Source organism: Pongo pygmaeus, chromosome 19 (assembly GCF_028885625.2).
Source record: "Pongo pygmaeus isolate AG05252 chromosome 19, NHGRI_mPonPyg2-v2.0_pri, whole genome shotgun sequence".
NCBI lineage: Eukaryota > Metazoa > Chordata > Mammalia > Primates > Hominidae > Pongo > Pongo pygmaeus.
The window spans coordinates 44,397,427-44,412,689 of NC_072392.2; the positions used below are offsets into that span (position 1 = coordinate 44,397,427).

General features: G+C 45.5%; 1 pseudogene; it reads right to left on the reverse strand.

Moving 5' to 3' along the window:
• Positions 1-534: 534 nt before the first annotated feature.
• Positions 535-15,263, reverse strand: part of LOC129017848 (U3 small nucleolar RNA-associated protein 6 homolog) — a 34,578-nt pseudogene continuing 19,849 nt past the window's right edge.

Consider the following 15,263-nt stretch of genomic DNA (forward strand, 5'->3'; position numbering starts at 1 on the left):
TCAACAGCTAATGAGAGGGTGTCAGAGGAGACTGCTTTTGAAATAAAAACCACCTAACCAGAAAAAAAGAAAATAAAAGGAAAACCAACTGCACCTTGCAAAGGTTACAACGTGGAGCGTGCCTCCGGGGGAAATTTCTCTTTCTGACTCGAAGGCGAGAAGGACTAGAAAACCCTGTCAGGTGGGAGGAAGTATCTTCTTTTAAAACCATGGTCATACTTTACTCCATGAGCCATCACAAAGGGCAGATCCTGGTGACATTCTCCAAACCTTGGTGCGCAGGAATCCAACTGAACTGTCCTGCCCATAAACAAGGCAGGATCTAGCTCAGTCCTGGAAAACTGCCCAAAGCAGGGAGGCCGTTCTTTCCAAAGGCCTCGGCTTTGCAGCCAGACTTGCTAAGTCAACAACGTGGGAGCCAGCCCTGCCTCCTGCCTTCCTATTCCACCCTCCAACTTCTCTTCCCTCCACCCGATGGTTCTTCTCCTTGGCCTGCCACACTCAGGAGTGCGCGCACACACACACAGTCCTCCATTCCATCATTCTCATTTATTTGGGTGGAAAATCTGGGAAAACTAGGAGGCAGAATCCAGATGGGCCACAGCCAGGGTTATTTTTTCTCTTTCTCCATGTTCCAACCACCCTGTGAAAAGTTGGGCCCAAGAATGCAAACTCCGGAAAACCAAGGGCAGTGCAGTGCCAAGATATTTACTTAGCCGGTGAGTTTACTTCCATCTCCCAAGGAAACAGTCTCAGATTTCCTCAAGGCAGCAGGGCTTTGCTGAATCCAGCCAGTTGCTTCTGGACACAGAGAGCCTGGTCTCTGCAGCCTCTACACAGTCTGCTTGTGAGAAGGCGAAGAAAGCCTCTCTGGAAAGGCCCGTCTTAGCCCAGGCACACAAGTGTGGAGAGTAAAACTTGGGGAAGCACTGCCCATCATAACCTCCGGAGGTCTTATGACCACCATCCCTACTGGAAACACAGCACCAAGCTAAGCTGGGACTGGGATGAAGGGCTACATTGCCCCAGAATTTCCCAACAGGAAAAAAGCCATAAAACAGACAGAAACAAGTGGGAGCCATCAAAAACACATAAAACTGGCAGGATGCAGTGGCTTATGCCTGTAATCCCAGCACTTTGGGAGGCCAAGGCGGGCAGATCACCTGAGGCCAGGAGTTCAAGACCAGCTTGGCCAACATGGCAAAACCCAGTCTCTACTAAAAATACAAAAATTGGCTGGGTGCGGTGGCTCACACCTGTAATCCCAGCACTTTGGGAGGCCAAGGCGGGCAGATCGCCTGGGGTCAGGAGTTCAAGACCAGCCTGGCTGATATGGTGAAACCCCGTCTCTACTAAAAATACAAAAATTAGCCGGGCGTGGCGGGGGGGCACCTGTAGTCCCAGCTACTTGGGAGGCTGAGGCAGGAGAATCGCTTGAACCTGGGATGCAGAGGTTGCATTGAGCTGAGAACCCACCACTGCACTCCAGCCTGGGCAACAGAGCGAGACTCTGTCTCAAAAAAAAAAAAAACCATAAAACTACCTATACAAACTGTGAACAGCACAATCCTGTTGGTTCCACTACAGTACAAAAATTGCAAGTTTTTCATCAAAATAGAAAATAAAAACAAAAATTATTAGCACTCTGGTATTAATCAACCAATGACGATACCTCAAATACATCATCTTGATCTAGTTGATGATGCCCCCAGGACCCCAGCTGCAACACTCATGTCCAGGCTTCTGCAACTTGGCATCTCTTGCATCTTGGGGGTTCACAAGAAGCAATTCTGTCCTTCTAACTATCCTAATTTCTGCCCCTGAGCTTCCATCCAGGCCTTCTGGGTTCTCCGCACTTACTTGGAGTTATGCCAGGAAGGCAAGTGGGGGTGGGCATCAGGTCATCCACTGTCCATCTTCAGAAGTCTTCCCTGGGCCCTCTGGGTCCATCAGCTTCTTAGAATGCTTAGGGTATCTTTTTTTTTGAAACAGAGCCTTGTTCTGTCGTCCAGGCTGGAGTGCAGTGGTGTGATCTTGGCTCACTGCTCACTGCAACCTTTGCCTCCTGGGTTCAAACATTTCTCCTGCCTCAGCCTCCTGAGTAGCTGGGATTACAGGCGCCCACCACCACACCCAGCTAATTTCTGTATTTGTAGTAGAAACGGGGTTTCGCCATGCTGGCCAGGCTGGTCTTGAACTCCTGACCTCAAGTGATCTCCACCCACCTCAGCCTCCCAAAGTGCTGGCATTACAGGCTTGAGCCACCGCGCCCAGCCAAGGCCTAGGCATTGCAAGACAGTCCCAACTGCCTAAAAGCACTAACATCTATCACTCTCTGAGGACCTAGCTCCCCAGGGACACTCCAAGAAGCAGCGCTCCTGTTCCACCTGCCCTTAGCATCTCCCAATCTCTCTCTCTTCTCTACCATATCCCACGACCTAAGATATTTTTTTTGCTGGGGGTCGGGGGGTCCTGGGGAAAATTCTTTTCTTCCAGATTTCTTCAAGATGCACAGTCTGTTGGCCCAAAACTCCTTTGCCCCCTTACCAAAAAACAAATCAGTAAATCCATTTTGTAAAACAAAAGCCAGAAAGATTTCTTGGCTCCTTTAGACTCTGCCACATGACTCCACTCAGGCAATGACAGAGAGCCAACTGACTGCTTGCATGGAGAGGAGAATGAAGGAGGGAAAGCAAATACACATCTGAAACGATCATCCAGACACTTGATCCACACACATATACTCTCTCATCATTCAAGATTTTGGCTGTGGTCAGTTGTGGTTTCTTTCTTGATGAACGATACTGTTTGAAAGAAAAGTCAGAATAAAAGTTACTCTTTTGTTCCTCCTAACAAGCCCTTAGTACCTATATTTCTCAACAGCCTCTGTCGACCTTTGTCCTTCTCCCGTTCCTTCCTTTTCTCTCCCATCACTGTCTCTTCTCAGTCTGACATTCTGAGAGGAGCTGGCCAGAAGTCACCATTGCCCCAGTCAAGAGAAGCAATGATGACAAAGGCAGCAGCTCAGGTGGCCACACATATCCCGTTTCAGCCCACAATGTACCTGTTCCCTCTCCCCAATCATGACATCATGTGAGCACTTCCTAATTTCCACATCCCAAAATACCCTTTTAGCCTTCATCTTACTTGACCTGTCTCTATCAAAGATGGCCACTCCTTCTTCCTTAAAAATCTTATTATTATTAGATTTGGCTTGAAAGGCACCTTCACCCACCTGGTCTTCCTTCTCCTCTGCTGCCACAGCCTGCCTTTGTGGCCAGATCCTTCCACCTATCTTTTCACTGCCATTGCTCCCCAAAGTTCTGTCCTCGACCCCCTTCTCTCTCCATGTGCCCTCACTAAACACCCTCAACCTCTCTCAATGCTCTAACACCTACTGAGACCTCAACAATTCCCAAATTCACACCTCCAGTATCCCTCTCCCTCTGATTCTACACATGTATATGCAACTGCCTGTTGACTGTTTAACCTGGAAAACAAAAAGCTAGAGAGATGATAAGATGGCTAATTTCCAATATTTGAAAGAGTGTCAGACCACAGAGCAGACCAGGACTAAATGGGTGTATTTCAGCTCAGCACACTGAGGACTTTCCTTTTTTTTTTTTTTTTTTTGAGACGGAGTCTGGCTGTGTCACCTAGGCCAGAGTGCAGTGGTGAGATCTTGGCTCACTGCAACCTCTGCCTCCCGGGTTCAAGTGATTCTCACGTCTCAGCCTTCCTAGTAGCTGGGATTACAGGTGTGCACCACCGTGCCAGGCTAATTTTTGTATTTTTAGTAGAGATGGGGTTTTGCCATGTTGGCCAGGCTGGTCTCAAATTCCTGACCTCAGGTGATCCACCCACCTCAGCCTCCCGAAGTGCTAGGATTACAGGCGTGAGCCACTGCACCTGGCCTACACTGAAGACTTTTCTAACAAACAAAACTAGCCAGGGGCTAACGCAGGGGATCCTTCTGAGGTAGTGAGATCCCTGCGACTAGAAGTAGGCACAGAGGATTTCTGCAGATGGCACAAGGCCAAACTAAGCAACATCTATGTTTTCCCCAGTTCCCAGATTGAGACTTCTCAGCTCAGTAGAGGTTCAGATAAATAAAAGATTTCTTTTTCATTTTACTGAGTACCTAAAATTACAATTCTTCAATATAGGACACTGGTTAGAAATTACTGTGATATTTCCTTTTTATTGATTTTTTTAATAATCATGATTTGTTGTTTATCAAATAAATACTTTGGTTTTGGGGTTTTTTTATTTTATTTTTTTGAGACGAGATCTCATTCTGTCACCCAGGCTGGAGTGCAGTGGCACGACCTCGGCTCACTACAACCTCTGCCTCCTGGGCTCAAGCGATCCTCCCACCTCAGCCTCCCAAGTAGCTGGGACTACAAGTATGCACCACCATGCCCAGCTTATTTTTTTTTTCTCTATTTTTGGTAGAGATGGGGTTTCACCATGTTGCCTAGGCTGGTCTCAAACTCCTGGGCTCAGGAGATCCACCTGCCTCGGCCTCCCAAAGTGCTGGGATTATAAGGGTGGGTTGAGCCACCACGCCCAGCCATACTTTGCATAACAAACTCATTTGTCTTGTCATACATAACACTAATTTTTGGAGAACAAAATTTTCTTGGTCACTGACTGGAGGCTTTCAGATTAAAGCACAGTTGCAAACACACCACTTCTGGACATTTCTCTTCATTACGTTCCCATACACTGTTTTTAAAAATAGTAAATTAGGCCAGGTGTGGTGGCTCTCGCCTGTAATCACAGCACTCTGGGAGGCCCAGGCGGGTGGTTCATGAGGTCAGCAGTTCAAGACCAGCCTGGCCAAGATGGTGAAACCCTGTCTCTACCAAAAATACAAAAAAATTAGCTGGGCGTGGTGGTGCACACCTGTAGTCCCAGCTACTTGGGAAGCTAAGGCACAAGCATCGCTTGAACCAGGAAGGCAGAGTTTGCAGTGAGCCAAGATGGCACCACTACACTCAGCCTGGGCAACAGAGCAAGACTCTGTCTCAAAGAAAAAAAAAATACTTAGGCCGGGCACAGTGGCTCACACCTGTAATCCCAACACTTTGGGAGGCCGAGGCAGGCAGGTCACCAGAGGTCAGGAGTTTGAGACCAGCCTGGCCAACATGGCAAAAACCCTTATCTACTAAAAATATAAAAAATTAGCTGGGCGTCGTGGCACATGCCTGTAATCCCAGCTACTCAGGAGGCTGAGGCAGGAGAATCGTTTGAACCCGGGAGGCAGAAGTTGCAGTGAGCCGAGACTGTACCACTGCACTCCAGCCTGGGCAACACAATGAGACTCCATCTCAAAAAAAAAAAAAGATTTTTTTAAATCATAAATAAAATTACAGTTATACTATAATCTCAACTACATAAAAACAAATTTTAAAATTATATGTTAACAGTAATTTTTCCTTTGATGATGTAATAAATTATCATGGTTATGTTTTCCCCCACCACAATGAACTGCTTTTATTGTTCAAAAAAAAAGAAAAAGAAGGCCAAGCATGGTGGCTTACACTTATAATCCTAGCACTTTGGGAGGCTGAGGCAGGAGGACTGCTTGAGCCCAGAAGTTCGAGACCAGGCTGAACAATGCTGTGAGACTCAGTCTCTACAAAAAAAAAAAAATGTTTTAAGTTAGCTGGACAAGGTGGTACATGCCTGTAGACCCAGACATTTGGGAGGCTGAGGTGGGAGGACTGCTTGAGCCCAGAAGGTCAAGGCTTCGGTGAGCCATGATTGTGCCACTACACTCTAACCTGGGTGACAGAGCGAGAACCTGTCTCAAAAAAGAAAAGGAAACATTACTTTTGGAAAATGTTCATTGGAGGCCAAATGCACTGGCTCATGCCTGTAATCCCAGCACTCTGACGCCAAGACAAGCAAATCACTTGAGATCAGCAGTTCGAGACCAGCCTGGCCAACATGATGAAACCCTGTCTCTACTAAATTACAAAATTAGCCGGGCGTGGTGTCGCACATCTGCAATCCCAGCTACTCAGGAGGCTAAGGCAGGAGAATCACTTAAACCCAGGAAGTGGATATTGCAGTGAGCTAAGATCTCACCACTGTACTCCAGCCTGGGTGACAAGAGTGAAACTGTCTCAAAAAAAAAAAACAAAAAACAAAAAAACAAAACAAAAAAAAAAAAAGGAAAATTAAACAGTGTATTGGGTCAGGTGTGGTGCCTCATGCCTGTAATCTCTGCACTTTGGGAGGCTGAGGCAGGTAGATCACCTGAGGTTAGGAGTTTGAGACCAGCCTGGCCAACATGGTGAAACCTTGTCTTTAAAATCTAAAATTTAAAAATTAGCCAGGTGTGGTGGCAGGCGCCTGTAATCCTAGCTACTCGGGAAGCCGAGGCCAGAGAATCACTTGAACGCAGGAGGCGGAGATTGCAGTGAGCCGAGATTGTGCCACTGCACTCCAGCCTGGGCAACAGAGCAAGACTCCATCTTAAAAAAAAAGAAAAAAAAAAAGAAAAAGTGTATTGGATTACTCCCTCAGATGCTATTTGTGATTCAAATAATCTGGGTATGAGCGGCTGAGTATGGGGTAGAGGGACTAGTAACAACTATGAATGTCTATGAGTACCTTTTAAACACAGCTCTGGCCTTTTTGTAGCCACCACCTCGATAAGCCCAATCCAGGTACTTATTCTTCAGGGTTACTGAGTCGGCACCTATGACAGCTAAGAGAGCTTTCTACAATTTAAAAGAAAAAAGAAAGAAGCTATGTGAGAAAACATAGATATCAAAACAGATTTTCCCAGAACCACCTGAGGCCGCTCCATAGTGCTTTAGGCGCACCTGCAACACTAGAGCTGACCAATGAGGGAAGCTTCTGCCATTCCCCACACCACAAGACTTGGAACACGGAGCCTATACCTTAAAGACTGCCTCAGTGTCTTCTTGGCTTTTGGCACCTTCACTCCACTCTGCCCAGGAAATCCACAATGGCAGACAAACCTAGTCCCAGTTTAAAAAATGTTAGTTAGAGAACAGCATATAACAAAACATCGCATGTACCCTATAAATATGTAAAATATTATGTATCAATTTTTTTATGCTGTAAAATGACAGTTTAGTCCTATGCTCTGAAAACTAGTTAAAAAGCCAGGTTCCTCCTAAGATAATCAACATGTAAAATAGGGATTCATTCCCAAACAGTCCTCATTGTGACAGAATTCTCATTGCCCAGCAGGAATGGCACTCCAGAACACAGCCAGCCTTCTGACCAAGTCACTCAGAGCAACACTCTTCTGTGAATTTTAGTTCCTTTCTATTGGGAAATATTTCATGTAGTTATCATCAATCATCTTTTAGTTAAGTAAGCAATTAACAGCCCACACAGTTAGACCCACAGCTACCCAGGTCATGTCTCTGCTGTCTAAGACCCACAACACAAGAACTAATTAATCTAGGCTGAACTATCTGATCTTCATTCATGTCCCAGAGGTACATACAAATGAGCAGCAAAGGCGAGGCATGGTGGCGCACATTTGTAATCCCAGCACTTTAAAGATGGAGGCAGGTGGATCACTTGAGGCCAGGAGTTCAAGACCAGCCTGGCCAACATAGCAAAACCCTGTCTCTACTAAAAATACAAAAATTAGCTGGGCATGGTGGTGGGCACTTCTAATCCCAGCTACTTGGGAAGCTGAGACAGGAGAATCGCTTGAACCTGGGAGGTGGAGGTTGTAGTGAGCCAAGTTTGCACCACTGCACTCCAGCCTGGGCAACAGAACAAGACTTCATCTCAAAAAAAAGGAAAAAACACCACCAAATGAGCAGTAGTTTTTTTCCTACTTTATCTTCTGGAATACGTTTTACCTACTAATATAAAAAATGCACTGCAAAGTGAATCTGGCCATACGCCGTGGCTCACGCCTGTAATCTCAGCACTTTGGGAGGCCAAGGCAGGCAGATCACTTGAGACTAGGAGTTCTAGACCAGCCTGGCCAACATGGAGAAATCCTGTCTCTACTAAAATAGAAAATATTAGTCGGGTGTGATGGCGTGCGCCTGTAGTCCCAGCTACTCGGGAGGCTGAGGCAGGAGAATTGCCTGAACCCGGGAGGCAGAGACTGCAGTGAGCTGAGATCACGCCACTGCACTCCAGCCTGGACAACAGAGCGAGACTCCATCTTAAAAAAAAAAAAAAAAAAAAAGTTGGGCTTATATTCAGTAAGTGACATTAGTATTCTACTGGTATTTCTAACTTTATAAGATATCTAAATAGAATAGGAAGTTTTATATAATTTGGTTAACTTTCAAATAAAGGATATTAAATAGAAGCAAATTCTTCTACTCTTAACCTATGAACCATCACCACTTAACAGCAAATGCCACTCTAGAGTGGGCTCTCAATAGACAAGTACATTCCAAATGAGCCTTGGCTAGTCTTAAAAGGTTTCCCAAATATAATGAATACAAAAGATGCAGCTCACTGACCTGGGGTTTCAGGTGCACAAAGGCTTCTTCAAAAAGCATGGCTACGTCAGGGCTCTTTGACTCGATCAGCACCCGCAGCTTCAGCTGCCACATTGTCCCAGAGTCTCTAAACAATTCAGTTCCAGCTACTGCCACTTCCAGAGCTTCCCTCAGGAAGTTACGACACAGCAACGAAACAATCTAGACAAGATGAAGGATGACTGCAAAATTAATTACTGAAACCCAAACAATCTATGTAAATGTAAATCTATGCCTCATTTGAGGCAAGAATTTCACCAACCTTTCCACTACAATTTAAAATAAAAAAGAGGCCGGGTGTGGTGGCTCACACCTGTAACCCCAGCACTTTGGGAGGCCAAGGCAGGCAGATCACGAGCTCAGGAGATCAAGACCATCCTGGCCAACATGGTGAAACCCCGTCTCTACTAAAAATACAAAAATTAGCTGGGTGTGGTGGTATGCATCTGTAATCCCAGCTACTCGGAAGGCTGAGGCAGAAGAATTGCTTGAACCCAGGAGGCGGAGATTGCAGTGAGCTGAGATCACACCACTGCACTCCAACCTCAGCAACAGAGCAAGACTCCATCTCAAAAAAAAAAAAAAAAAAAGAAATGAGCTATGTGATAATTTATAGGTATCAAAACAAATTTTCCATGGCTGTTAAACAGGCACAAAGTGAACAATTTAGAATTTCTCCTGTTTTCACTGCTCCTACCCATGAGGGTTATCCAAAAACAGGGAAGACGTAAAGAATTTAGACTGTAAGTTAGACTGTAAGTTAGGTTTTTTTGCTTTTGTTTTTCTTTTTTTTGGAGACAGAGTTTTGCTCTGTAACCCAGCCTGGAGTACAGTGGCGCAATGACCTCGGCTCACTGCAACCTCCGCCTCCCGGGTTCAAGCAATTCTCCTGCCTCAGCCTCCCGAGTAGCTGGGACGACAGGTGCCCATTGCCACACCTGGCTAATTTTTTGTATTTTAGTAGAAATGGGGTTTCACCATGTTGGCCAGGCTGGTCTTAAACTCCTGACCTCAGATGATCCACCCACCTCAGACTCCCAAAGTGCTGGGATTACAGGCGTGAGCCACCATGCCCGGTGTATAAGTTTTTAATAAAACAGTTCACAGCCAGGCGCGGTGGCTCACGCCTGTAATCCCAGCACTTTGGGAGGCTGAGGCAGGCAGATCACCTAAGGTCGGGAGTTCAAGACCAGCCTGATCAACATGGAGAAACCCTGTCACTACTAAAAATACAAAATTAGCCAGGCGTGGTGGTGCATGCTTGTAATTCCAGCTACTCGGGAGGCTGAGTCAGGAGCATCGCTTGAACCCAGGAGGCGGAGGTTGAGGTGAGCCAAGATCATGCCATTGCACTCCAGCCTGGGCAACAAGAGCGAAACTCCATCTCAAAAAAATAATAAATAAATAAAAACAAAACAGTTCACTATGCCAGAACACATGCTCACCAAACAGAGGATGAAAATTAACAAATAGGCTGGGCTCAGTGGCTCACGCCTGTAATCCCAGCACTTTGGGAGGCCAAGGCAGGCAGATCACCTGAGGTCAAGAGCTCGAGACCAGCTTAGCCAACATGGTGAAACCTTGTTTCTACTAAAAATACAAAAATTAGCTAGGTGTGTTGGCGCACGCCTGTAATCCCAGCTACTCAGGAGGATGAGTTGGGAGAATCACTCAAACCTGGGAGGAGGAAGTTCCAGTAGGCCAAGATCATGCCACTACACTCCAGGCTGGGTGACAGAGCAAGACTCTGTCTCCAAAAAATTTTTAAAAATCAATAAACACAAAATCAGTATTTGTGGAGTGTCAAGGAAACAGGTATATTCATTCAAACAGAGTTGGACATTAACATAAACTAATGCAATTTTTCTGAAATTCAATTTGACAGTTTGTAGCAAGAGTCATGAAAGTGCTCAACGCTTCAATTTGGGACTTTTACATTAACAAATATGGGCCAAAAAATACATGAATAAAAGGAAATCTTACCTGTTCAAAATGCTTATATCTACATTATTTGAAAAAGAGAAAAAAAAAAACCTAAAACCAATCCAATTGTACAAATTTGTGAAAAATTAAATGACAGTATATAATCAGTATATTCAGCAAGCATTTTTATTGCACACTATATATGCTCGATTCAATGGTGAGCAAATCAGGTGCATTCCCTACCACCCACAGAGTCTTCAGTCTAAGAGACGAAACGGTTTGATATGTTTCTTCTGACAAGATGTATCATCTAGGCTGGGCACAGTGGCTCACGCCTGAAAGACCAAGTTAGAAAGCCAGGCACGGCCAGGAGCAGTGGATCACGCCTGTAATCTCAGCACTTTGGGAGGCTGAGGCAGTCAGATCGCTTGAGGTCAGGAGCTCAAGACCAGCCTGGCCAACATAGTGAAACTCTGTCCCTACTAAAAATACAAAAATTTGGCCAGGCATGATGGCTCATGCCTTAGTCCCAGCACTTTGGGAGGCCGAGGCAGGCAGATCACTTGAGGTCAGGAGTTAGAGACCAGCCCAGCCAAGATGGTGAAACCCCGTCTCTACCAAAAATACAAAAATTAGCTGGGCGTGGTGGCATGCACCTGTGATCCCAGCTACTTGGGAGGCTAAGGCACAAGAATCACTTGAACCCAAGAGGCAGAGGATGCAGTGAGCTGAGATCGCGCCACTGCGCTCCAGCCTGGGCAACAGAGTGAGACTCCGTCTCAAAAAAAAAAAAAAAAAAAAGGAATGGGTAGACAAACAAAATAAACCCAAATCATGACTCTTGTTCTAAGTGTTTTTCACTATATAATATTCCTCCCTTTGCTAGTACAGATTTCATTTTTTGCATATGCCAAATACTGGCAAACACATATAAACACACTTCACATACCAAACTCCCAAGTGGCCTTCATCTTAAGACTATATATATTTAAAACATGACTGGCACAAAACAACTGAAATAAGGTATTTGTAACTGGCACAGAATATTTTCTCCATGTTCTTACCAACTGCTTGTATTGGCATTCTGACAGAAGCTTCAGTTCATGTGCCTTCCTGAATACAGTCATGGTTCTTTCCAACCTCTGAAAACAGAAAAATCCCTCAGTTCATTACAAAGATCCCAGCAGGGGCCTCTGGCCTCTGACATGAACAAAAGCTGTTTTGCACATTTCTTAAAATTCAAAGAAGCTGACTTGCTCCTGCATGGTGGTTTCACTTATGAATAGATGCAATGGGCAGCTGCACCAAACAGAGCCCAGTTACATGAGAGCCCCTCCTAATCTGGCAGCAAACCAGACTCAGACCTTTAGAATGACACGTCGCCCACAAGGACAGAGAGAGTGGCTGAGCATAAAAGTTCTCAGAAACTGTGCCAGACACCAAAAGAGCTGTGCTTCTGTTCTTTCAGAAGGCAGTCACTATCTAGTCAACCACTGTAACCATGTAACAACCTCACCTTCCCTCTAAGGAACCCACTATTTGACTTCTTAGTAAATCTTTCCAGCAAAAGGTGATGTAACACTTCCACATGGCCTCTGGAAAAGTCAGAAAGATTATGTTGATCAGTTCACTTAGTTCAACATTCATCACATCAAAGTTATTAAAAGAGAAGGAAAAAACAGTCATCATACATCTTTTCTTCAAGGGGAAAACTCTCCTCTGAAGAAGAGTTTAAATCAGCCTGATTTTAAAAAGTGTTACGCTGACTACAGCCAACCAAACACCTCAAATATTGGGGGAAAACAACTGAGTAACAGCTTAAATATAAAAATTGAAAGCCTTATCCAGGTTATACATCCCCTCTGCCTTTATTCTACATTATTACAAAATAAAAATTAAATCACTTTCCAAAGATAATTAAGGGCGGGGCAGTGGTTCACATCTGTAATCCCATCACTTTGGGAGGCTGAGGCAGGCGGATCACCTGAAGTCAGGAGTTCAAGACCAGCCTGGCCAACGTGGTGAAACCTCATCTCTACTAAAAATACAAAAATCCATGGGGCATGGTGGCATGCACCTGTAATCCCAGCTACTCAGGAGGCTGAGGCAGGAGAATTGCTTAAACCTGGGAGGAAGAGGTTGTAGTAACCCGAGATCGTGTCACTGTACTCCAGCCTGGGCAACAGAGTGAGACTCTGTCTCAAAAAGAAAAAAAAAAAAGATAATTAAGGACGTCGGTAATCCTAGCAAGCTGGGAGGCCAAGGCATGCAGATCACTTGATTCCAGCAGTTCAAGACCAGCCTGGGCAACATGGCGAAACTCCATCTCTACAAAAAATACATTAAAATTGGCCTGGCGTGGTGGCATGCGTCTGTAGACCCAACTACTCAGGGGGTTGAGGCGGGAGGATTGCTTCAACCCAGGAGGCAGAGGTTGGAGTGAGCTGAAATTGTGCCTCTGCACTCCAGCCTGGGTGACACAGCAGGATCCTGTCTCAAAAAAAAAACTAAGATAATTAAGAAATAATAATTAAAGAATCTTAGGAATTATTTCCTAAGTTTCCCCCAAAATAAATGAACATAAATACCACTACTATGGAGGAAGGTCATAAAAGCTCCATTACCATCAGAGAAAGACCAAGTTAGAAAGCCAAGACCAAGTTAGAAAGCCAGGCACGGCCAAATGGGGTGGCTCATGCGTGTAATCCCAGCACTTTAGGACGTCAAAGTGGGCAAACCACCTGAGGTCAGGAGTTCAAGACCAGCCTGGCCAACATGGTGAAACTCTGTCTGTACTAAAAATACAAAAATTAGTCAGGCATCGTGGCACACGCCTGTAATCCCAGCTACTCAGGAGGGTGAGGCAGGAGAATCGCTTGAACCTGGGAGGCGGAGGTTGCAGTGAGCCGAGATCATGCCATTACACTCCAGCCTGGGCAACAGAGTGAGACTCTGTCTCAAAAAAAAAAAACAACAACAACAAAAAAAAAAACCCAGGCACAGTGGCTCACACCTGTAATCCTGCAACCCTAGCACTTTGGGAGACCAAGGCAAGTGGATCGCCTGAGCTCAGGAGTTCAAGACCAGTCTGGGCAACACAGTGAAACCCCATCTCTACTAAAATACAAAAAAATTAGCTGGGCATGGTGGTGGGCACCTATAGTCCCAGTTATTTGGGAGGCTGAGGCAAGAGAATTGCTTGAACCCGGGAGATGGAGGTTGCAGTGAGCCGAAATCGAGCCACTGAACTCCAGCCTGGGTGACAGAACAAGACTCTGCCTCCCAAAAAAAAAAAAAAAGAAAGCCAGGCACATTGTATACTACGTTACAGAGACATCCCCAATATTGATTTTGGCAATGGGAATGGGAGCTTAAGTTGCACACTCAGGGATACTATTCCTTCTATATCACACCACGGTTTGGTGAAGTTCACCTGTTGGCAGAGTCTTCACTCTTCGTATACAGCACAGCACCTCTTCTCCTTCCGGCCGACCTCCACTGCTTTGGCTTGTTTCGTTGCAGGCTGCTCTTCTGTCTGTGACTCAATCTCTAATTCTCGCCTTGCCATATAATCCCAAGTGAGAGGATCATCTGCGTGTAGAGCCTGAAGGCTGAAAAATACAATTTACTGGTATCTATCCCACAACAAGAAACTAACTCGGAATATCAGAGAAACAGTTACTTGTGCTTAAAAAATCTACACAGGACATCCCTGTAACAACTGCAGTACCATAAAAACTATTTCCCAGGCCGGACCCGGTGGCTTACGCCATTGGGAGACCAGCACTTTGGGAGTCTGAGGTGGGTGGATCACCTGAGGTCGGGAGTTCGAGACCAGCCTGACCAATATGGTGAAACCCCATCTCTACTAAAAATACAAAAATAAGCCAGGCATGATGGCATGTGACTGCAGTCCCAGCTACTAGAGAGGCTGAGACAGAAGAATTGCTTGAACCCATGAGGCAGAAGTTGCAGTGAGTCGAGATCGCATCACTCCAGCATGGGCGACAGAGCGAGACTCTGTCTCAAAAAAAAAAAAAAAAACACAAAACTATTTCCCAACAGGCTCTCCAAAATATCTTCACTAATTGTAGAAATTTTGTCAATGGATCAGAATTGTCCCACTTTTTCACTTTTTTTTTTTTTTTTGAGCCAGAATCTCACTGTCACCAAGGCTGGAGTGCAGTGGCGCGATCTCACCTCACTGCAACCCCCATCTCCCGGATTCAAGCAATTCTCCTGCCTCAGCCTTCCAAGTAGCTGGAATTACAGACGCATACCACCACGCCCGGCTAATTTTTGTATTTCTTTGGGAGAGATGAGTTTTCACCATGTTGGCCAGACTGGTCTCAAACTCTTGACCTCAAGTGATCCTCCTGCCTTGGGCTCCCAAAGTGCTGCGTGGGATTATAGGTGTACAGGTGTGAGCCACTGCACCTGGCCAGAGCTGTCCCACATTTATTGAGTTTCAGAATATTTCAGGTATCATTCACAAATATTAACTTTCAAGTTAGCTCTCAAAGTCAAATCAGCAGTTATCTGTGACAACACAAGACTCCAAGAGACCTGAAGAACTTTTTTTTATTTTTGAGATAGGGTCTGTCACCCAGGCTGGAGTGCAGTGGTGCCATCATGGCTCACTGCAGCCTCCACCTCCCAGGCTCAGGTGATCCTCCCACCTCAGCCTCCCATGTAGCTGGTACTACAAGTGCATGCCACCACACCCAGCTAATTTTGGTAGTTTTATTGTACAGAGTTTTGCCATGTTGCCCAGGATGGTCTCCAACTCCTGGGCGCTCAAGCAATAGTCCGTCCCAAAGTGTTGGGATTACAGCCCCT